The sequence below is a fragment of the Apodemus sylvaticus genome, chromosome X, assembly GCF_947179515.1.
Source record: "Apodemus sylvaticus chromosome X, mApoSyl1.1, whole genome shotgun sequence".
In the NCBI taxonomy this organism is placed as follows: domain Eukaryota; kingdom Metazoa; phylum Chordata; class Mammalia; order Rodentia; family Muridae; genus Apodemus; species Apodemus sylvaticus.
This window is the reverse complement of record NC_067495.1, coordinates 73,370,880-73,395,459: the sequence shown is the minus strand read 5'-3', so window position 1 is coordinate 73,395,459 and position 24,580 is coordinate 73,370,880. Positions and strand designations below refer to the sequence as shown.

General features: G+C 39.0%; 1 pseudogene; it reads left to right on the top strand.

Moving 5' to 3' along the window:
• The first annotated feature begins 17,084 nt into the window (after nucleotides 1–17,084).
• LOC127674550 (thymidine kinase, cytosolic-like) lies at nucleotides 17,085–17,652 on the top strand (annotated as a pseudogene).
• Nucleotides 17,653–24,580: the final 6,928 nt, after the last annotated feature.

Here is a 24,580-nt window from a genome sequence, read left to right as displayed (position 1 = left end):
CAGAAAACCCACATACACATGGAAACTGAACAATACTCTACTCAATGATACATTGGTCAAGGAAGAAATAAAGAAAGAAATTAAAGACTTTTTAGAACATAATGAAAATGAAAACACAACATACCCAAATCTATGGGACACAATGAAAGCAGTGCTAAGAGGAAAACTCATAGCCCTGAGTGCCTCCAAAAAGAAAATGGAGAGAGCATACATTACCAGCTTAATGACACACCTGAAAGCCCTAGAACAAAAAGAAGCTATTTCGCCCAGGAGGAGTAGAAGGCAGGAAATCATCAAACTCAGGGTTGAAATCAATCAAGTAGAAACAAAGAGAACCATACAAAAAATCAACAAAACCAGGAGCTGGTTCTTTGAGAAAATCAACAAGATAGATAAACCCTTAGCCAGACTGATCAAAGGGCACAGAGAAAGTATCCAAATTAACAAACTTAGAAATGAAAAGGGAGATATAACAACGGAAACTGAGGAAATCCAAAAAATCATCAGATCCTACTACAAGAGCCTGTACTCAACACAACTGGAGAATCTGGAGGAAATGGACAATTTCCTTGACAGATACCAAATACCAAAATTAAATCAGGACCAACTAGACCATCTAAACAGTCCCATAATGCCTAAAGAAATAGAAGGAGTCACAGAAAGTCTTCCAACCAAAAAAAGCGCAGGACCAGATGGCTTCAGTGCAGAATTCTACCAGACCTTCAAAGAAGAGTTAACACCAATACTCTTCAAACTATTCCACAAAATAGAAACAGAAGGAACACTACCCAATTCCTTCTACGAAGCCACAATTACGCTGATGCCAAAGCCACACAAAGATCCAACAAAGAAAGAGAACTTCAGACCAATTTCCCTTATGAACATCGATGCAAAAATACTCAATAAAATTCTTGCCAACCGAATCCAAGAACACATCAAAACGATCATCCACCATGATCAAGTAGGCTTTATCCCGGGAATGCAGGGTTGGTTCAATATACGGAAATCCATCAATACAATCCACTACATAAACAAACTCAAAGAACAAAACCACATGGTCATTTCATTGGATGCTGAAAAAGCATTTGACAAAATTCAGCATTCCTTCATGCTTAAAGTCTTGGAGAGAACAGGAATTCAAGGCCCATACCTAAACATAGTAAAAGCAATATACAGCAAACCGGTAGCCAGCATCAAACTAAATGGAGAGAAACTTTAAGCAATCCCACTGAAATCAGGGACCAGACAAGGCTGCCCCCTTTCTCCTTATCTTTTCAATATTGTACTTGAGGTACTAGCTCGGGAAATTCGACAACATAAGGAGGTCAAAGGGATACAAATTGGAAAGGAAGAAGTCAAACTATCATTATTTGCAGACAACATGATCGTCTACCTAAGTGACCCAAAGAACTCCACTAGAGAGCTCCTACAGCTGATAAACAACTTCAGCAAAGTGGCAGGTTATAAAATCAACTCCAGCAAATCAGTGGCCTTCCTATATTCAAACGATAAGGAGGCTGAGAAAGAAATTAGGGAAATGACCCCCTTCACAATAGCCACAAACAGTATAAAATATCTTGGGGTGACTCTTACCAAACATGTGAAAGATCTGTATGACAAGAACTTCAAGACTCTGAAGAAGGAAATGGAAGAAGACCTCAAAAAATGGGAAAACCTCCCATGCTCATGGATCGGTAGAATCAATATAGTTAAAATGGCCATTTTGACTAAAGCACTATACAGATTCAATGCAATACCCATCAAAATCCCAACTCAATTCTTCACAGAGTTAGAAAGAGCAATTATCAAATTCATCTGGAACAACAAAAAACCCAGGATAGCTAAATCTATTCTCAGCAACAAAAGAAAATCTGGGGGAATCAGTATCCCTGACCTCAAGCAATACTACAGAGCAATAGTGTTAAAAACTGCATGGTATCGGTACAGTGACAGGCAGGAGGATCAATGGAACAGGATTGAAGATCCAGAAATGAACCCACACACCTATGGCCACTTGATCCTCGACAAAGAGGCTGAAAACATCCAATGGAAAAAAGATAGCCTTTTCAACAAATGGTGCTGGTTCAACTGGAGGTCAGCATGCAGAAGAATGCGAATTGATCCATCCTTGTCTCCTTGTACTAAGCTCAAATCCAAATGGATCAAGGACCTCCACATAAAGCCAGACACTCTGAAGCTAATAGAAAAGAAACTGGGGAAGACCCTTGAGGACATCGGTACAGGGAGAAAGTTTCTGAACAGAACACCAATAGCATATGCTCTAAGAGCAAGAATTGACAAATGGGACCTCATAAAATTACAAAGTTTCTGTAAGGCAAAGGACACCATCAAGAGGACAAATCGGCAACCAACAAATTGGGAAAAGATCTTCACCAATCCTACATCAGATAGAGGGATAATATCCAATATATAAAAAGAACTCAAGAAGTTAGACTCCAGAAAACCAAACAACCCTATGAAAAAATGGGGTACAGAGTTAAACAAAGAATTCTCACCTGAAGAACTTCGGATGGCGGAGAAGCATCTTAAAAAATGCTCAACTTCATTAGTCATTAGGGAAATGCAAATCAAAACAACCCTAAGATTTCATCTTACACCAGTCAGAATGGCTAAGATTAAAAATTCAGGAGACAGCAGGTGTTGGAGAGGGTGTGGAGAAAGAGGAACACTCCTCTACTGCTGGTGGGGTTGCAAATTGGTACAACCACTCTGGAAAGCAGTCTGGCGGTTCCTCCGAAAACTGGGCACCTCACTTCCAGAAGATCCTGCTATACCACTCCTGGGCATATACCCAGAAGACCCCCCACCATGTAATAAGGATACATGTTCTACTATGTTCATAGCAGCCCTATTTATAATTGCCAGATGCTGGAAAGAACCCAGGTATCCCTCAACAGAAGAGTGGATGCAAAAAATGTGGTATATCTACACAATGGAGTACTATTCAGCCATTAGGAACAATGAATTCATGAAATTCTTAGGCAAATGGATGGAGCTAGAGAATATCATACTAAGTGAGGTAACCCAGACTCAAAAGGTGAATCATGGTATGCACTCACTAATAAGTGGATATTAACCTAGAAAACTGGAATACCCAAAACATAATCCACACATCAAATGAGGTACAAGAAGAAAGGAGGAGTGGCCCCAGGTTCTGGAAAGACTCAGTGAAACAGTACTCAGCAAAACCAGAACGGGGAAGTGGGAAGGGGTGGGTGGGAGGACAGGGGAAGAGAAGGGGGCTTACGGGACTTTCGGGGAGTGGGGGGGCTAGAAAAGGGGAAGTCATTTGAAATGTAAATAAATTATATCGAATAAAAAAAAATTAAATACCTAAGTACTGCATTTACTTAATTTCCATTCCTTTTCTCCTCCCTCCAGCTGCAACCATGTCTCTCCCAAATCCTCTAAAACTCATAACCTCTTTAAGTCTGGCAGTTGTGGCCAAAACTTTAAGCCCAGCAATCAGTAGGCGGAGTCAGGAGGATCTCTGTGAATTTGAGACTAGCTTGGTCTACAGAGAAAATTCCAGGACAGTCAGAGCTACATAAAGAAATCCTCACTCCAAAAACTAGCATAAAGGTGATGATGACAGTAATAATAATAATAATAATAGTAGTAGTAGTAGTAGTAGTAGTAATAGTAGTAGTAGTAATAATCTTAAAAAATGCTCACCATCGTTAGTCATTAGGGAAATGAAAATCAAAAAAACCTTGAGATTTCCTCTTACACCAGTCAGAATGGCTTAGTTTAAAAACTCAGGAGACAGCAGGTGTTGGCAAGGATGTGGAGAAAGAGGAACACTCCTCCACTGCTGGTGGGGTTGCAAATTGGTACAACCACTCTGGAAAGCAGTCTGGCGGTTCCTCAGAAAACTGGGTACCTCACTTCCAGAAGATCCTGCTATACCACTCCTGGGCATATACCCAGAAGACTCCCCACCATGTAATAAGGATACATGCTCTACTATGTTCATAGCAGCCCTATTTATAATATCCAGGAGCTGGAAAGAACCCAGGTATCCCTCAACAGAAGAGTGGATGCAAAAAATGTGGTATATCTACACAATGGAGTACTATTCAGCCATTAGAAACAATGAATTCATGAAATTCTTAGGCAAATGGATGGAGCTAGAGAACATCATACTAAGTGAGGTAACCCAGACTCAAAAGGTGAATCATGGTATGCACTCACTAATAAGTGGATATTAACCTAGAAAACTGGAATACCCAAAACATAATCCACACATCAAATGAGGTACAAGAAGAAAGGAGGAGTGGCCTCTGGTTCTGGAAAGACTCAGTGAAGCAGTATTCGGCAAAACCAGAACAGGGAAAGGGGAAGGGTTGGGTGGGAGGACAGGGGAAGAGAAGGGGGCTTACGGGACTTTTGGGGAGTGGGGAGAAAAGAGGAAATCATTTGAAATATAAATAAAAAATATATCGAATAAAAAAATTCTCAAAAACAAAATCTCAAAAAAAAAAAACCAAAAAACAAACAAACAAAAAACTAAATAATAATAATGATAATAATAGTAGTAGTAGTAGTAGTAGTAGTAGTAGTAGTAGTAGTGTAGTGGTAGTGGTAGTAGTAGTAGTAGTAGTAGTAGTAGTAGTAGTAGTATTTCATGTATGCATTGTCATTTTTGTATATACCTATGAGCATACAACTACAGTCTTGTGAATCCAGTTAGTGTTGCTTCTGTGTATATTTGTTTATCACTGTCAACATGGGATTGGGCAATCTATCCAGGTTTGATCCCAGGAGAACATTCATTCTCCTACTTTAGTAGCAGTTGATTACCTGTAGTTCTTGACTATTTCAGATTTCCTCTACCCATATTGATGTGTCAACTGCTTTTGGCATTGTGCAAGTCTTATTTAGGCAATCTACTTTTGAGATTTTATTTTTCATTTTCTCATATTTACTTAGTTTTTATTAATTGAAAATAGATTTCATTCAATCAGGACATATTGTAAGTGGAGAGCTTTTTGGATGGATTGGCATCCACATTTCTCTTATCAAGAGTCTAGAACATAGGGATGAAGGCTCCATGCCTGTACTAGCTTTACCACTCTAAGTTCAATGAGTTGTGTGGATGTTATTGTTGGCAATGGGGCCCTCTGCCAGTTTTACTATGTTTCCACAGCACATCCCAAATGTCTCCAAATTCCAGCTGCTTCTCTTTCCATTTTCTTTCTCCATCCTTTCCCTGCCTGAACCTTCCTGCTCCTGCCCTACCCACTCTCATTCCGTCCACAAAATTTATTCCATTTTTCCTTCCAAGGGAGGACCATGAACACCCTCTAGAGTCTTTGTCTTTACCTAACTTCTCAGGGACTGTGGATTGTAGCTTGATTATCATTTACTTAACTGCTAATATCCTCTCATAAGTGAATATTATATTTTTCTTTTACATATAGGTTACCTCACTCAGGATGACTTTTTTTCTAGTTCCATTCATTTAGATACAAGTTTCATAAAGTCATTTAAAAAAAAAAAAAAAAACAGGTGAGTAATGCTCCATTGTGTAAATGTACCACATTTTCTTCTTACATTTTTCAGTTGAGGGACATCTAGATTGTTTCCAGTTTCTGTCTATTAGGAACAAAACTATAATAAAATAGTGGAAGAGGAGCCATAGGAATGGCCAAGCAATGTTTGGTGTAACTTGCAGCCCAATGCACTATAACTTAACACTGCTGCATTAAAAAGAAAAATATCAATGAATTGATATCTACACTCACACGTCAGTGCCTTGTCCAGTTGTCATCAGAGAAGTTTCTTCCAACAGCAGATGGGTGCAGATGCAGAGACCCACAATGAGACGTTATGTAAAGAGAGAGTTTAAATTTCAATATGCCATCTGGTCCCTCCCCTCAGAGATCAAGAAACCCCACAGAAGAGAAGGGAAGATTATAGGACTCAGAGGAGACAGATGAAATCAGGAGAACATGGTTCACTGAAACAACAAGGGACCTGCATATATGTTCTTTTTTTAAATATTTTTTATTCAATATATTTTTTATTTACATTTCAAATGATTTCCCCTTTTCTGGCCCCCACTCCCCGAAAGTCCCATCAGCCCCCTTCCCTCCCCCTGTTTTCTCACCCAACCCTTCCCACTTCCCTGTTCTGGTTTTGCCCTATACTGCTAAACTGAGTCTTTCCAGAACAAGGGGCCACTCCTCCGTTCTTCTTGTACCTCATTTGATGTGTGGATTATGTTTTGGGTATTCCAGTTTTCCAGGCTAATATCCACTTATTAGTGAGTGCATACTATGATTGATCACTTGAGACTGGGTTGCCTCACTTAGTATGATGTTCTCCAGCTCCATCCATTTGCCTAAGAATTTTATGAATTCATTGTTTCTAATGGCTGAATAGTACCCCATTGTGTATATATACCACATTTTTTTGCATCCATTCTTCCATTGAGAGATACCCGGGTCCTTTCCAGCTTCTGGCTATTATAAATAGGGCTGCTATGAACATAGTGGAGCATGTATCCTCATTACCTGCTGGGGAATCCTCAGGGTATATGCCCAGGAGAGGTATAGCAGAATCCTCCCGAAGTGATGTGCCCAGTTCTCTGAGGAACCACCAGACTGATTTCCAGAGTGGTTGTACCAATTTGCAACCCCACCAGAAGTGGAGGAGTGTTCTTTCTCAACAACAAAAGAAATTCTGGGGGAATCAGTATCCAGGACCTCAAGCAATACTACAGAGCAATAGTGTTAAAAAACTGCATGGTATTGGTACAGTGACAGGCAGGTGGATCAATAGAATAGAATTGAAGATCCAGAAATGAACCCACACACCTATGGTCACTTGATCCTCGACAAAGAAGCTGAAAACATCCGGTGGAAAAAAGATAGCCTTTTCAACAAATGGTGCTGATTCAACTGGAGGTCAGCATGCAGAAGAATGCGAATTGATCCATCCTAATATCCTTGTACTAAGCTCAACTCCAAATGGATCAAGGACCTCCACATAAAGCCAGACACTCTGAAGCTAATAGAAAAGAAACTGGGGAAGAACCTTGAGGACATCAGTACAGTGAGAAAGTTCCTGAATAGAACACCAATAGTGTATGCTCTAAGATCAAGAATAGACAAATGGGACCTCATAAAATTAAAAAGTTTCTGTAAGGCAAAGGACACCATCAAAAGGACAAATCGGCAACCAACAAATTGGGAATAGATCTTCACCAACCCTACATCTGACAGAGGGCTAATATCCAATATATAAAAAGAACTCAAGAAGTTAGACTCCAGAAAACCAAATAACCCTATTAAAAAATGGAGTACAGAGTTAAACAAAGAATTTTCACCTGAAGAAATTTGGATGGCTGAAAAGCATCTTAAAAAAATGCTCAACTTCATTAGTCATTAGGGAAATGCAAATCAAAACAACCCTGAGATTTCACCTTACACGAGTCAGAATGGCTAAGATTAAAAGCTCAGGAGACAGCAGGTGTTGGCAAGGATCTGCATATATGTTCTTTGCATATATGTTATGACTGTTACCTTGGTGTTTTATGGGAATCCTAACAGTGAAAGCAGCTGTTCCTCTGATTCTTTTGCCTGATCTTGGAACTCTTTTCCTTCTCTGATGTTTCCTTGTCCAAGCTTGATATGAATGAAAGCTTTGAGGTTGTTTTAGTGTATCTTGTTTTGTCATGTATTGCTGTTGCCTCTTGAAAGCTTACTTTTTTCTAAAGAGGAAATGGAGGAGGAGTAGATCTGGGAATGATGGAAGGTAGGAGCCAGGTTGAAAGGAGTGGAGGGAGGGGAAACTCTGGTCAGGATATATTGTATGAAAAAGAACCCATTTTCAATAAAAATTAAAAAGGAAGAAAACAGTATTATGTGTATTATATGCATCACAAGATACAATTTTATTTTATTTTATTTTATTTTCCAGACAGGGTTTCTCCGTGTAGCCCTGGCTGTCCTGGAACTCACTTTGTAGACCGTGCTGACCTTGAAGTCAGAAATCCACCTGCCTCTGCCTCCCAAGTGCTGGGATTAAAGGCGTGCACCACCACAACCGAGCACAATTTTATAATATGTATATATATTTCAGGATGACTAAATCAAGTTAACACATTTTCTATCATCTGTGGCATTAACATTTAAAATTAATTTTTTTATTAATTTTGATCACCAGAGTTGAAATGCAATTTTGGAATATGTGGTATACTATAATTTATTTTAGTTAATGTATGAAATGTTTTGGTAAAGTGCATTTCTCCTGATTGACACTTAGGATTGCTGTGACAACATATACCCATTCTTTATCCATCTCAATAATCAATCCAGTCGTTCTAGGTTTTATTATTATTTTTAATTATATTTCATATATAAATGAGATTTTCAGTGTTTGCTGCTCTGTTCCTGACATATTACACAAAAAACACAGTCCAGCATATTGACCAATATACTCTCACTGTTTCTGTTAGATCACAGAACTTGTAGATTAGAATTCACTAAACATTTTCCATTATTTGACAGATAATTGATATCACTTTATTTATGGTTAGGCTGTCACAGCAGTCTGAAAGAACCATGGAAATTTGAAAATGATTGATCATCTTCCAGAATGTATTATATGTAAATATAAACAAGGTGATGTTTACCTTATAGACTATAATTTTTTGGGAAGAAATGCATGAAAGAATAGGTAGGTCATCATATCAGTAATGTATTAAAGTTTGTCAAACTTTAACTTTAGAATGACTATTTTCATTATTGCATTCTATTATATCCATGGTTTCCTTTTAATTATTTTGAATTTATTTTTTTTTTTACTTATTTATTTTATATCCTGTTCACTGGCCCCCTCCTGGTCACCCCCTCCAACAGTTCTTACCCTATCTCCCCACCGCTTCTCCTCCACACTGGTGAGTGGCCCCTGAGTATCCCCTGTACCTTGGCACTTTAAGTCTGTGCTAAGCTAGGTGCTTCCTCTCCCACTGAGGTCCCATAAGGCAGGCCAGCTAGAAGAACATATCCTACAAACACACAACAGCTTTTGTGATAGCCCCCTCTTCAACTATTCCGGACCCACATGAAGACCAAGCTGCACATATGCTACATAGGTGCAGAGATGCCTAGGTCCAGCCCATGTATGTTGTTTGGGTGATGGTTCAGACTCTGAGAGGCCCAAGGGTCCAGGTGAGTTGACTCTGGTTTTTCTGTGAAGTTCTTATTCCCTTTTGGGGCCAGAAATCATTACTCAGATTCTTCCATAAGAGTCCCCAAGCTTCATCCACTGTTTGGCTGTGGGTGTCTGCATGTGTTTGAGTCAGCTGCTGGGTAGAACCTCTCAGAGGGTAGCATGCTCCTGTCTGCCAGCTTAAAAGCTGATCATTGAATAGTGTTTGAGACTGGTGCTTGCCCATGGGATGGGGGTTCCTATCTCTATTGCTCCACTGAAGTTCCTGCATGGCTACAGGAGGTAGCATATTTAGGTCTCATATTCCCAATGCTGTGAGTCACCACTAATATCATTTCCATTGCTTCTTGGGTGCCTCCTTTATCCCAGTCGCCATCTAGTCCTGGAGATATCTTCCACTTCCTCACCCCCATTAGTTGCAGATTTACATTCATTTTCAAGGCCATCTACCATCTCTCCTGTCCTTTCCCACACCTGTTCCTCATTCCTCTAACCATTCCCCTCCATCCCAGTTTCCTCCCTCCATCTGCCTCTTACGACTATTTTATTTCACTTTAAGTGAGGTTCAAGCTTCCTCACATGGGCCTTCTTGTTTAGCTTCTTTGGGTCCGTGAAATGTAGCATGGTAGCTGTATTGTATGACTAATATCCATGTATAAGTGAGTATATACCATACATGTCCTTTTGTAAATGGGTTACTTCATTTAGGGTGATATTTTCAAGTTCCATCCATTTCGCTTCCAAAATTCATAATGTCTTTGTTTTTAATAGCTGAATAGTATTCCATTGTCTAGATATACTACATTTTCTTTATTTATTCTTCAGTTGAGGGGCATCTAGGTTTTTTCCAGTTTCTATTAGTAAAGATACTATGAACATGGCTGAGCAAGTGCATTTGTCAGATGTTGGGGCATTATTAGGGTATATGCTCAGGATTAATATAGCTGGGTCTGGAAGTAAAATTACTCCCAGTTTTCTATGAAACCACCAAATTGATTTCCAAAGTGGTTATACAAGTTTGCGCTCCCACCAGCAATGAAAAGTGTTCCCGTTGTTCAACCTCCTCCCCAGCAAGTGGTATCTCTTGAGTTTTTCATCTTTCTATTCTGATGGGTGTAAGATGGAACATCAGAGTTGTTTTGATTTGCATTTCCCTAATGACTACGGATTTTGAACATTTCTTTTATATATATGCCCATGAGTGGTATAGCAGTTTCCTCTGGAAGCATCATGCCCAGTTTTCTGAGGAACCGACAGAGTGATTTCCAGAGTGGTTGTACCAGCTTGAAATCCAACCAGCAGTGGAGGAGTGTTCATCTTTCTCCACACCCTCACCAGCACCTGCTGTCTCCTGAGGTTTTTTTTTTTAGTATTTTTATTTTCTATATTCTTTGTTTACATTCCAAATGAATGTAAACAATTCCCTTTCCCAGATCCCCATCCCCATATATGCCATAAACCTTCTTCTCTCCACCCATTCTCCAATCATCTCCCTCCTTTTTCTCTGTCCTTATATTCCCCTCCAACTCTAGATCAATCCTTTCCAGGATCAGGACCCTCTCCATACTTGTTCATGGGAGTCATTTGTTATGTGACTTGTGCCTTCAGTATTGAGAGCTTCTGGGCTAGTTAATATCCACTTATCAGAGATTGCATTCCATGTGTATTCTTTTGTGATTGGGTTACCTCACTTAGGATGATATTTTCCAGATCAAATCATTTGCCTAAAAACTTTGTGATTTCATTGTTTCTAATTGCTAAGTAGTATTCCATTGTGTAAATATACTACATTTTCTGTATCCATTCCTCCTTTGAGGGACATCTGGGTTCTTTCCAGCTTCTGGCTATTATAAATAAGGCTGCTATGAACATAATGGAGCATGTGTCTTTATTGCATGCCTGGGAATCCTTTGGGTATATGCCCAAGAGAGATATAGCAGGGTCCTCCGGAAGTTTCATGACCAGTTTTCTGAGGAACCACCAGACTGATTTCCAAAGTGGTTGTACCGTCTTACAGCCCCCCCCCCCCCAGCAGTGGAGGAGTGTTCCTCTTTCTCCACATCCTCCCCAATACCTGCTGTCTCCTGAGTTTTTGACCTTAGCCATTCTGACTGGTGTGAGGTGAAATCTCAGGGTTGTTTTGATTTGCATTTCACTAATGACTAATGATGTTGAGCATTTCTTAAGGTGCTTCTTAGCCATCTGAATTTATTCAGGTGAAAATTTGTTTAGATCTGTACCCCATTTTTTAATAGGGTTATTTGGTTCCCTGGGGTTTAACTTCTTGAGTTCTTTGTATATATTGGATATTAGCCCTCTATCAGATGTAGGATTGGTGAATATCCTTTCCCAATTTGTAGGTTGCTGTTTTGTCCTTTTAACAGTGTCCTTTGCCTTACAAAAACTTTGTAATTTTATGAGGTCCCATTTGTCAATTCTTGATCTTAGAGCATACACTATTGGTGTTCTGTTCAGGAACTTTTCCCCTGTGCCCATGTCCTCAAGGGTTTTCCCCAGTTCCTTTTCTATTAGTTTCACTGTGTCTGGTTTTACGTGGAGGTCTTTGATCTACTTGGAGTGGAGTTTAGTACATGGAGATAAGAATGGATCGATTCACATTCTTCTGCATGCTGACTTCCAATTGAACCAGCACCATTTGTTGAAAAGGCTATCTTTTTCCACTGGATGCTTTCAGCTCCTTTGTTGAAGATCAAGTGACCATAGGTGTGTGGATTCATTTCTGGATCTTCAATTCTATTCCATTGGTCCACTTGTCTGTCACAGTGCCAATACCATGCAGTTTTTAACACTATTGCTCTGAAGTATTGCTTGAAGTCAGGAATACTGAGTCCCCCAGAATTTCTTTGGTTGTTGAGAATAGTTTTAGCTATACTGGGTTTTTTGTTATTCCAGATGAATATGAGAATTGCTTTCTCTAAGTCTGTGAAGAACTGAGTTGGGATTTTGATGGGGATTGCGTTGAATCTGTAGATTGCTTTTGACAAGATGGCCATTTTAACTAAATTAATCCTGCCAATCCACGAGCCTGGCAGATTTTTCCATTTTCTGAGGTCTTCTTCGATTTCCTTCTTCAGAGAGCTAAACTTCTTGTCATATAGATCTTTTACTTGTTTGGTATCACACCAAGATACTTTATAGGTTTTGTGGCTATTGTGAAGAGTGTCTTTTCCCTAACTTCTTTCATATATATATATATATATATATATATATATATATTTACATTTCCAATGGTTTCCACTTTTCTTGCCCCCCACTCCTAGAAAGTCCCATAAGCCCCCTTTTCTCTGCTTATCCTTTGAGTATAGGAAGGCAACTGATTTGCTTGAGTTGATTTTATAACCAACCATGTTGCTGAAGTTGTTTATCAGCTGTAGGAGTTCTCTGGTGGAGGTTTTGGGGTCACTTAAGTAGATATAGAGAATATTTTATCCGAAAGCAAAAGAATATAACTTTTTCTCAATACCTCATGGTACCTTCTCCAAAAGCAACCATATAATTGGTCACAAGACAGACCTCAACAAATATAAGAAGATCGAACTAATCCCATGCCTCCTATCAGATCACTATGGAGTAAAAGTGGTCTTCAATAGCAACAATAACAACAGAAACCCCACATACACATGGAAACTGAACAATATTCTACTCAATGATACCTTGGTCAAGGAAGAAATAAAGAAAGAAATTAAAGACTTTTTAGAATTTAATGAAAATGAAGACACAACATACCCAAATCTATGGGACACAATGAAAACAGTGCTAAGAGGAAAACTCATAGCCCTGAGTGCCTCCAAAAAGAAAATGGAGAGAGCATACACTAACAGCTTAATGACACACCTGAACAAATCCTGGAACAAAAAGAAGCTATTTCACCCAGGAGGGGTAGAAGGCAGGAAATCATCAAACTCAGGGCCGAAATCAATCAAGTAGAAACAAAGAGAACCATACAAAGAATCAACAAAACCAGGAGCTGGTTCTTTGAGAAAATCAACAAGATAGATAAACCCTTAGCCAGACTAACCAAAGGGCACAGAGACAGTATACAGATTAACAAACATAGAAATGAAAAGGGAGCTATAACAGCAGAAACTGGGGAAATTCAAAAAATCATTAGATCCTACTACAAAAGCCTATACTCAACACAACTGGAGAATCTGGAAATGGACCGTTTCCTAGACAGATATCAGACACCAAAACTAAATCAGGATCAAATAGATCATCTAAACAGTCCCATAACACCTGAAAAAATAAAAAGGGTCATAGAAAATCTCCCAACCAAAAAAAGCACGGGACCAGATGGCTTCAGTGCAGAAATCTATCAGACCTTCATAGAAGACCTAACACCAATACTCTTCAAACTATTCCACAAAATAGAAACAGAAGGAACTCTACCCAACTCGTTCTATGAAGCCACAATTACATTGATACCAAAACCACACAATGATCCAACAAAGAAAGAGAACTTCAGGCCAATTTCGCTTATGAATATTGATGCAAAAATACTTAATAAAATTCTTGCCAACCGAATCCAAGAGAACACATCAAAATGATCATCCACCATGATCAAGTAGGCTTCATCCCAGGGATGCAGGGATGGTTCAATATAAGGAAATCCATCAATGCAATCCACTACATAAACAAACTCAAAGAAAAAAAAATATGATCATCTCATTAGATGCAGAAAAAGCATTTGACAAAATCCAGCATCCTTTCATGCTAAAAGTCTTGGAAAGAACAGGAATTCAAGGTCCATACCTAAGCATTGTTAAAGCAATATACAGCAAACCAGTAGCCAACATCAAACTAAATGGAGAGAAACTTGAAGCAATCCCACTAAAATCAGGGACTAGATAAGGCTGTCCTCTCTCTCCATATCTTTTCAATATAGTACTTGAAGTTCCAACTAGGGCAATTAAACAACATAAGGAGGTCAAGGGGTTACAAATTGGAAAGGAAGAAGTCAAATTATCACTATTTGTAGATGACATGATAGTCTACTTAAGTGACCCAAACACCTCCACCAGTGAACTCCTACAGCTGATAAACACCTTTAGCAAAGTGGCTAGTTGTAAAATCAACTCAAGCAAATCAGTTGCCTTCCTAATCTCAAAGGATAAGCAGGCTGAACATTTTAAGTGCTTCTTGTCCATTTGAGATTCCTCTGTGGAGAGTTCTCTGTTTGGTTCTGTGCCTCATATTTTAATTGGGTTATTTGGGCTGTTGTTGTTCTTGAGTTCTATGTAAATTTTGGATAGTATCACTCTGTCAGATGTAAGTTTGGTAAAGATGTTTTTCCAATCTATAAGCTGCCATTTTGTCCTGTTGCCAATGTCCTTTGCCTTATAGAAGCTTTGCAGTTTTGTGAGGTCCTGTTTATCAATTTTTGGTCATTGGTGTTCTGTTCAGAAAATTATCATGGTTAGTTTTAAACTTCTCTTTATAAAAATATAACTTTATATTATTTTACTTCTACTTAATTTTAATGAAAATGAATTTAATGTATATCTTAGGTGTTTACTGCTGTGACAAACTTCATGACCAAGGCAACTTTTATAAGGACAACATTTAATTGGGGCTTGCTTACAGGCTCAGAGTTTCAGTCCACTATCATCAAGGTGGGAGCATGGCAGCTTCCAGACAGACAATGTGCAGGAGAAGATGAGAGTTCTACATCTTCATCTGAAGGCTGCTAGCAGAATACTGACTTCCCAGCAGCTAGGACAAGGGTATTAAAGCTCATGCGCACAGTGACACATTTACTCAAACAAGGCTACACTTCCTAATAGTGCCACTCCATGTGCCAAACATACAAAAAAAATCACTATGTGCTAAAAACTGTAATATGAAAAAAAAATGTGTATGTCAAAATTCAAATATACTGTATGAATTCATTCAAAAGAGGTAAAATCTATGCTGCAAACATCGATACTATATTAACAGGCTAATTTACATTGTGAGTTCTTCCAAGACAAGTACATAGCATATGCATGCATATATATGTATGGAACACCTTCTACAAAATGTCATAATTATAATAATGTTCTGTTTAGTAGTATGTAAAAATGTAGGAACAAGAAAGATAAAATAAAACATGCCTTAACGTTATAATGAACTTAGAAAGAATAATGTGTAAGTAAAAAAATGAAAACAGAGTAAAAGGAGAAATTAGCTATAACGGCATACAAGTCTACTATGCTATTATGTTAAGTCTACATATCTCTATTATGTTAAGGAAAAATCTACTCCCAAATTACGCTATACAAGTAAATCATTTTGTCTTGGAGAAATAACAGAAATCTATAAAGGAAGAAGGATATGGTTGATCATTAATCCATGCACAAAAGGAACAGGAAAATGGAGATGATAGTTCAAATTTATTGTATTTTTCTTTAATTTAAAATTATTTATTTGGATGGTTTATTATACAGCCAGACATGTTAGCACATACCTATCAAAACAGAACTTATAAAGTTAAGATACAAGTATTAGGAGTTCCAAGCCAGCCAGATCATTGTTCATTGAAGGAGGAATTAGTTACTATTTCATCATCAAAGGAGGAATGGGTCAAACAGGTAAAAGGGTAAAATCATATGTTGCATTCTGTAGCTGCCTGCAGCTACTGTGAACCAGGTTTCTGGAACAGAAGCTGAGAAATGGATGGGGGAAACAGCGAAAAGAAATGGAGCCAGGATGATAGTTTACTAATAGAGACCCCAACTTTAATGGTGACCAGACCATTTAAGAGTTTGGGTAAGCCTCTCCTCCCAGACTCTGGGCTGAGTTCCAGGGATGTCATCTGGAGGTTCTTGGCTCCATTGCTCAGGCAGCTGGGTAGGTCACCTGCTTAATTCACGAATTCTTAGACCTGGAGGAACAATGAACTTCACCTTCACTCTGAGCGCTCCACCCTAGGTAGAGCAGGATCCTGAATAGCACAGGAATCCCTGCTCAACAAAGCCTGGGAGAGGAAGTTCACCTTGATCAGTGCGGAGTTCCTCCCAAGTGGCATGACACCCCAATATGGCTCTGTACAATCATGTCACATTTTTTGCTAGCGAAAACATAAGTGAACTAAACATGTACACATGATACAGAAGCAAACGTTTCTTAATCATCTTTTTTTACTGAGTGAATTGGGAAGATCCTTCTCTAAGATAAACAAGGTTGTTAATAACATAACTGATCAAAAGTGCCAAATTAGATTTTAAATCTTTTTTCAAATGAGCACATCATCTTTTTTTTTTTTTTTCTATTTCAAGTCAAGTTTTAGACTGAGTACACGGGTATCTTTACGCCTGAGTAGAACTACTGGATAAATTTTAGTCAATTTTAGAAATTCATAGTGCTGCATCTTTCACTAATTATGTTAATGTTTCTCTGGTATAACACCTCAAGGTTAAAATAAAAATAAATGATGAAGAGCTTTGCAAATATGTTTTACACAATTTAAAACAATTTATTACTAGATAATTTTCTAAACTAAAATGTGTGGCCTAATATATGTTACAGATAGAAGAAAGAGAACACATGCTTAGACCACCAATGTCTATTTTAATATGCAAGAATGTGATAAAGGATTGTATGCGTCACACTAGTCACCCATATTTTGAAACCTGTAGGATCAATAGTAAAGGCAAAATATTTGGAAATTCTCTTGTTTGCTTTCTTGCTCGTTGGAACAATAAATGAGTACATAAAGTTTAAATTCAATTTAGCAATAGTTACAATTCAGAGAACAAGCTTATTAAGAGGAAAAACATCTAGTATAAATGAAAGATAGAGGACACGTAAATGTCCCAGGAGGCAGATAACTTAGCCAACTCTCCCCATCCACAGTCTCCAGTGCTAAGGCTTGTACAGCAGCCATGAGCTGCATCAGTCTGCCCACCATGCTACCCAGCTCTCCCAACAAGAGCTGGGAGCAGATCCAGGTGATTCTTGGGCCCAAGTTCTCAGGGAAAAGTACTGAGCTGATGAGAAGAATTCAGTGCTTCCATATGCCAGGTACAAGTGCCTGGTCATCAAATATGCCAATATATTGCACAATATAGTGCCATGCACTATAACAGATTCTCCATACATGATCTGAACACTGCCGGCCTGCACACTCCTAGATGTTACACAGGAAGCCTTCAGTGTGGCTCTCATTAGCATCAATGAGGGGCAGTTTTTCCCTGACATTGTGGATTTCTGTGAAATGATGGCCAACGTGGGCAAGACAGTGATTGTGGCAACACTAGATAAAACCTTCCATGGAAGACTTTCTGCAGAATCTTCAACCTGGTGCCCCTGGCTGAGAGTGTAGTGAAGCTCACAGCCTTGTTCATGGAGTGCTTCTGAGAAGCTGCCTACACCATGAGGCCTGGAGAAAAAGGTAGAGGTGATTGGCTGAGCAGACAAGTATCATTCCCTGTGCCTCCAAAGATTCTATAAGGCAAAGGACACTGTCAATAGGACAAAAAACGCCAATCAACAGACTGGGAAAAGAATTTTACCAATCCTACATCTGCTAGAAGACTAATATCCAATATATACAAAGAACTCAAGAACTTAGACTCCAGAGAACCAAATAACGCTTTTAAAAAATGGGGTACAGAGCTAGCCAAAGAATTCTAAACTGAGGAATACCAAATGACTGAGAAACACTTCAAGAAATATTCAACATCCCTAGTCATCAGGGAAATGCAAATCAAAACAACCCTGAGATTTCACCTCACACTGGTCAGAATAGCTAAGATGAAAAACTCAGGTGACAGCAGATACTAGAGAGGACATGAAGAAAGAACAAAACTTGTCCATTGCTGATGGGATTGCAAGGTGGTAAAAACACCCTGAAAATCAGTTTGGCCATTACTCAGAAAATTAGACATAGCACTACTTGACAACCCAGCTATACCACTTCTGGGCATGTACCCAAAAGATGCTCCAACATGTAATAAGAACACATGCTCCACTATGTTCATAACAGCCTTATTTATAATAGTCAGAAGCTGGAAAGAACTCAGATGTCCTTCAACAGAGGAATGAATACAGAAAATGTGGTATATTGACATAATGGAGTACTGCTTAGCTACTAAAAAAAATTATTTCATGAAATTTATAGGCAAAAGGATGGAGCTATAAAATATTATCCTGAGGTAACCCAATCACAAAATAACACACATGGTATGCGTGTATTGTTAAGTGGATATTAGCCCAGAAGCTAAGAATACCCAAGATAAATTTTGTAGAACACATGAAGGTTAAGAATGAACACCAAAATGTGGATACATTTGAGTCTTTTTTTTTAAATTTTTTTATTCGATATATTTTTTATTTACATTTCAAATGATTTCCCCTTTTCTAGCCCCCCACTCCCCAAAAGTCCCACGAGCCCCCTTCTCTCCCCCTGTCCTCCCACCCACCCCTTCCCACTTCCCCGTTCTGGTTTTGCCGAATACTGCTTCACTGAGTCTTTCCAGATCAGGGGGCCACTCTTCCTTTCTTCTTGTACCTCATTTGATGTGTGGATTATGTTTTGGGTATTCCAGGTTTCTAGGTTAATATCCACTTATTAGTGAGTGCATACCATGATTCACCTTTTGAGTCAGGGTTACCTCACTTAGTATGATGTTCTCTAGCTCCATCCATTTGCCTAAGAATTTCATGAATTCATTGTTTCTAATGGCTGAATAGTACTCCATTGTGTAGATATACCACATTTTTTGCATCCACTCTTCTGTTGAGGGATACCTGGGTTCTTTCCAGCATCTGGCAATTATAAATAGGGCTGCTATGAACATAGTAGAGCATGTATCCTTATTACATGGTGGGGAATCCTCTGGGTATATGCCCAGGAGTGGTATAGCAGGATCTTCTGGAAGTGAGGTGCCCAGTTTTCAGAGGAACCACCAGACTGATTTCCAGAGTGATTGTACCAATTTGCAAGCCCACCAGCACTGGAAGAGTGTACCTCTTTCTCCACACCCTCTCCAACACCTGCTGTCTCCTGAATTTTTAATCATAGCCTTTCTGACTGGTGTAAGGTGAAATCTCAGGGTTGTTTTGATTTGCATTTCCCTAATGACTAATGAAGTTGAGCATTTTTTAAGATGCTTCTCTGCCATCCAAAGTTCTTCAGGTGAGAATTCTTTGTTTAACTCTGTACCTCATTTTTTAATAGGGTTGTTTGGTTTTCAGGAGTCTAACTTCTTGAGTTCTTTATATATATTGGATATTAGCCCTCTATCTTATGTAGGCTTGGTGAAGATGCTTTCCCAATTTGTTGGTTGCCAATTTGTCCTCTTGATGGTGTCCTTTGCCTTACAGAAACGTTGTAATTTTATGAGGTCCCATTTGTCAATTCTTGCTCTTAGAGCATACACTATTGGTGTTCTGTTCAGAAACTTTCTCCCTGTACCGATGTCCTCAAGGGTTTTCCCCAGTTTCTTTTCTATTAGATTCAGAGTGTCTGGCTTTATGTGGAGGTCCTTGATCCATTTGGATTTGAGCTTAGTACAAGGAGACAAGGATGGATCAATTCGCATTCTTCTGCATGCTGATCTCCAGTTGAACCAGCACCATTTGTTGAAAAGGCTATCATTTTTTCCATTGGATGTTTTCAGCCACTTTGTCGAGGATCAAGTGGCCATAGGTGTGTGGGTTCATTTCTGGATCTTCAATCCTGTTCCATTGATCCTCCTGCCTGTCACTGTACCAATACCATGAAGTTTTTAACACTATTGCTCTGTAGTATTGCTTGAGGTCAGGGATACTGATTCCCCCAGACTTTCTTTTGTTGCAGAGAATAGTTTTAGCTATCCTGGGTTTTTTGTTATTCCAGATGAATTTGATAATTGCTCTTTCTAACTCTGTGAAGAATTGAGTTGGGATTTTGATGGGTATTGCATTGAATCTGTATAGTGCTTTAGGCAAAATGGCCATTTTAACTATATTGATTCTACTGATCCATGAGCATGGGAGAATTTCCCATTTTTTGAGGTCTTCTTCCATTTCCTTCTTTAGAGTCTTGAAGTTCTTGTCATACAGATCTTTCACATGTCTGGTAAGAGTCACCCCAAGATACTTTATACTGTTTGTGGCTATTGTGAAGGGGGTCATTTCCCTAATTTCTTTCTCAGCCTGCTTATCCTTTGAGTATAGGAAGGCCACTGATTTGCTTGAGTTGATTTTATAACCTGCCACTTTGCTGAAGTTGTTTATCAGCTGTAGGAGTTCTCTAGTGGAGTTTTTTGGGTCACTTAGGTAGACTATCATGTCATCTGCAAATAATGATAGTTTGACTTCTTCCTTTCCAATTTTTATCCCTTTGACCTCCTTATGTTGTCTAATTGCCCGAGCTAGTACCTCAAGTACAATATTGAAAAGATAAGGAGAAATTGGGCAGCCCTGTCTAGTCCCTGATTTTAGTGGAATTGCTTCAAGTTTCTCTCCATTTAGTTTGATGCTGGCTACCGGTTTGCTGTATATTGCTTTTACTATGTTAAGGTATGGGCCTTGAATTCCTGTTCTTTCCAAGACTTTAAGCATGAAAGGATGCTGAATTTTATCAAATGCTTTTTCAGCATCCAATGAAATGACCATGTGGTATTTTTCCTTGAGTTTGTTTATGTAGTGGATTGCATTGATGGATTTCTGTATATTGAACCAACCCTGCATCCCTGGGTTGAAGCCTATTTGATCATGATGGATGATCGTTGTGATGTGTTCTTGGATTTGGTTGGCAAGAATTTTATTGAGTATTTTTGCATCAATGTTCATAAGGGAAATTGGTCTGAAGTTCTCTTTCTTTGTTGGATCTTTGTGTGGCTTTGGTATCAGCGTAATTGTTGCTTCATAGAAGGAATTGGGTAGATTTCCTTCTGTTTCTACTTTGTGGAATAGTTTGAAGAGTAGTGGTGTTAACTCTTCTTTGAAGGTCTGCTGGAATTCTGCACTGAAACCATCTGGTCCTGTGCTTTTTTTGGTTGGAATACTTTCTACGAATCCTTCTATTTCTTTAGGCATTATGGGACTGTTTAGATGATCTATTTGGTCCTGATTTAATTTTGGTATTTGGTATCTGTCAAAGAAATTGTCCATTTCCTCCAGATTCTCCAGTTGTGTTGAGTACAGGCTTTTGTAGTAGGATCTAATGATTTTTTGGGTTTCCTCAGTTTCCGTTGTTATATCTCCCTTTTCATTTCTAAGTTTGTTAATTTGGATACTTTCTCTGTGCCCTTTAACTATCTTGATTTTCTCAAAGAACCATCTCCTGGTTTTGTTGATTCTTTGTATGGTTCTCTTTGTTTCTACTTGATTGATTTCAACCCTGAGTTTGATGATTTCCTGCCTTCTACTCCTCCTGGGTGAAATAGCTTCTTTTTGTTCTAGGGCTTTCAGGGGTGTCATTAAGCTAGTAATGTATGCTCTCTCCATTTTCTTTTTGGAGGCACTCAGGGCTATGAGTTTTCCTCTTAGCACTGCTTTCATTGTGTCCCATAGTTTTGGGTATGTTGTGTCTTCATTTTCATTGTGTTCTAAAAAGTCTTTAATTTCTTTCTTTATTTCTTCCTTGACCAAGGTATCATTGAGTAGAATATTGTTCAGTTTCCATGTCTATGTGGGTTTTCTGTTGTTTTTGTTGCTATTGAAGACCACTTTTACTCCATAGTGATCTGATAGGGGGCATGGGATTATTTCCATCTTCTTATATTTGTTGAGGTCTGTCTTGTGACCAATTATATGGTCGATTTTGGAGAAGGTACCATGAGGTGCTGAGAAAAAGGTATAATCTTTTGCTTTAGGATAGAAGGTTCTATATATATCTGTTAAATCTAATTGGTCCAAGGCTTCAATTAGTTTCATTGTGTCCTTGTTTAGTTTCTGTTTTCCTGATCGGTCCATTGAGGAAAGTGCAGTGTTGAAGTCACCCACAATTATTTTGTTAGGTGCAATGTGTGCTTTGAGCTTTAATAAAGTTTCTTTTATGAAAGAGGGTGCCCTTGCATTTGGAGCATAGATGTTCAGGATTGAGAGTTCTTCTTGTTGTATTTTTCCTTTGACCAGCAGGAAGTGTCCCTCAGAGTTTCTTTTGATGACTTTGGGTTGAAAGTCAATTTTATCTGATATTAAAATGGTTACTCCAGCTTGTTTCCTGAGACCATTTACTTGTAAAATTGTCTTCCAGCCTTTTACTCTAAGGTAGTGTTTGTCTTTGACCCTGAGGTGTGTTTCCTGTAAGCAGCAAAATGTAAGGTCCTGTTTACTTATCCAGTCAGTTAGTCTATGTCTTTTTATTGGGGCATTGAGTCCATTGATGTTAAGAGATATTAAGGAATAGTGATTGTTACTTACTGTCATTTTTGACGTTATTTTTTAAATTTGATTGGTTAACTTCTTTTGGGTTTGATGAAAGGTTACTATCTTGCTTTTTCCAGGGTGAAGTTTCCCTCCTTGTATTGGTGTTTTCCTCGTATTATCCTTTGTAGGACTGGGTTTGTGGATAGATATTGGATAAACTTGGTTTTGTCAGGGAATATCTTAGTTTCTCCATCTACATTGATTGAGAGTTTTGCTGGATATAGTAGTTTTGGCTAGCATTTGTGTTGTCTTAGAGTCTGCATGATATCTGCCCAGGATCTTCTAGCCTTCATAGTCTCAGGTGAAAAGTCTGCTGTGATTCTGATAGGTCTTCCTTTACATGTTACTTGGCCTTTTTCTCTTACTGCCTTAATATTCTTTCTTTGTTTAGTACATTTGGTGTTTTGATTATTTTGTGACAGGAAGTATTTCTGTTCTGGTCCAGTCTGTTTGGAGTTCTGTAGGCTTCTTGTATACTCATGGGAGTCTCTCTCTTTAGGTTAGGGAAGTTTTCTTCCATAATTTTGTTGAAGATATTTGCTGGCCCTTTAAGTTGTAAATCTTCACTCTCATTTATGCCTATAATCCTTAGGTTTGATCTTCTCATTGTGTCCTGGATTTCCTGGATATTTTGGGTTACAAGCTTTTTGCATTTTGCATTTTCTTTAACTGTTGAGTCCATGGTTTCTATGGAATCTTCAGCATCTGAGATTCTTTCTTCTATCTCTTGTATTCTGTTGTTGATATTTGTATCTCTGTCCCCTGATTTCTTCCCAAGGCTTTCTATCTCCAAAGTTGTCTCCCTTTGAGTTTTCTTAGGTGTTTCTACTTCTGATTTTAGATCCTGGATGGTATTGCTTAGCTCCTTCACTTGCTTGTTTGTGCTTTCCTGTAATTCTTTAAGAGATTTTTGTGTTTCCTCTTTCATGATGTCAGCCTGTTGACCAAAGTTCTCCTGTATTTCTTTAAGTGTTTTTTGCATTTCCTCATTATTGGCTTTTGTATTCTCCTGGATTTCTTTCAATTATTTTTGTGTTTCCTTTGCAAGGGCTTCTAACTTTTGATCCATTTTCTCCTGAATTTCTTTAAGTTTGTCCTTCATGTGTTCCTGTACCAGCATCATGACCAGTGATTTTAAATTCAAATCTTGTTTTACTGTTGTGATGGGGTATCCAGGACATGCTTGTAAAGGAGAATTTGGTTCAGATGTTGCCATATTGCCTTTATTTCTGCTAGTGACATTCCTGCATTTGTCTTTTGCCATCTAGTTCTCGCTGGTGTTAGTTGGTCTTGTCAATGCTGGACTCATCAGTGCAAGCTGCCCCTTACCAGGTGGCCTCTGGTGCACAGTTTACCTCCTGCACTGCCTGGAGACAGGGTGCTGTTGCCCAGGCTGTTCAGATCCCGAAGCAGGCACCTGAAGGCTCCTGCTGGGGTCCGCTGGATTCACAGGAGCACACTGACTTCTCCCCGCTGGCCGCCCGGAAGCCCCTCTTGCCTCTTGCAGGACTTGGAGATGTGGTGTTGCTGCCCAGACTGATCTGGATCCGGAAGCCCATTTGAGTCTTCATACAAAAGAACTTCAGTTTTTTTTTTTTTTACAAGAGGGAACAAAATAGCCATGGGAGGAGATACATAGACAAAGTGTTGAACCGAGACTGAAGGAAAGGCCATCCAAAGACTGCCCCACCTGGGGATCCATCCCATATACAGTCACCAAACCCAGACACTATTGTGGATGCAAACAGGTGCTTGCTGACAGGAGCCTGATATAGCTGTCTCCTGAGAGGCTCTGCCAGTGTCTGACAAATACAGAGCGGGATGTTCTCAGCCAATCATTCAACTGAGCACAGGGCCCCCATGGGAGGAGCTAGAGAAAGGACCAAAGAGCTGAAGGGCTTTGCAGCCCCATAGAAGGAACAACAATATGAACCACCCAGTACCCCCAGGACTCCCAGAGGCTAAACCACCAGCCAAAGTGAGTACACATGGAGGGACCCATGGCTCCAGCCAAATATGT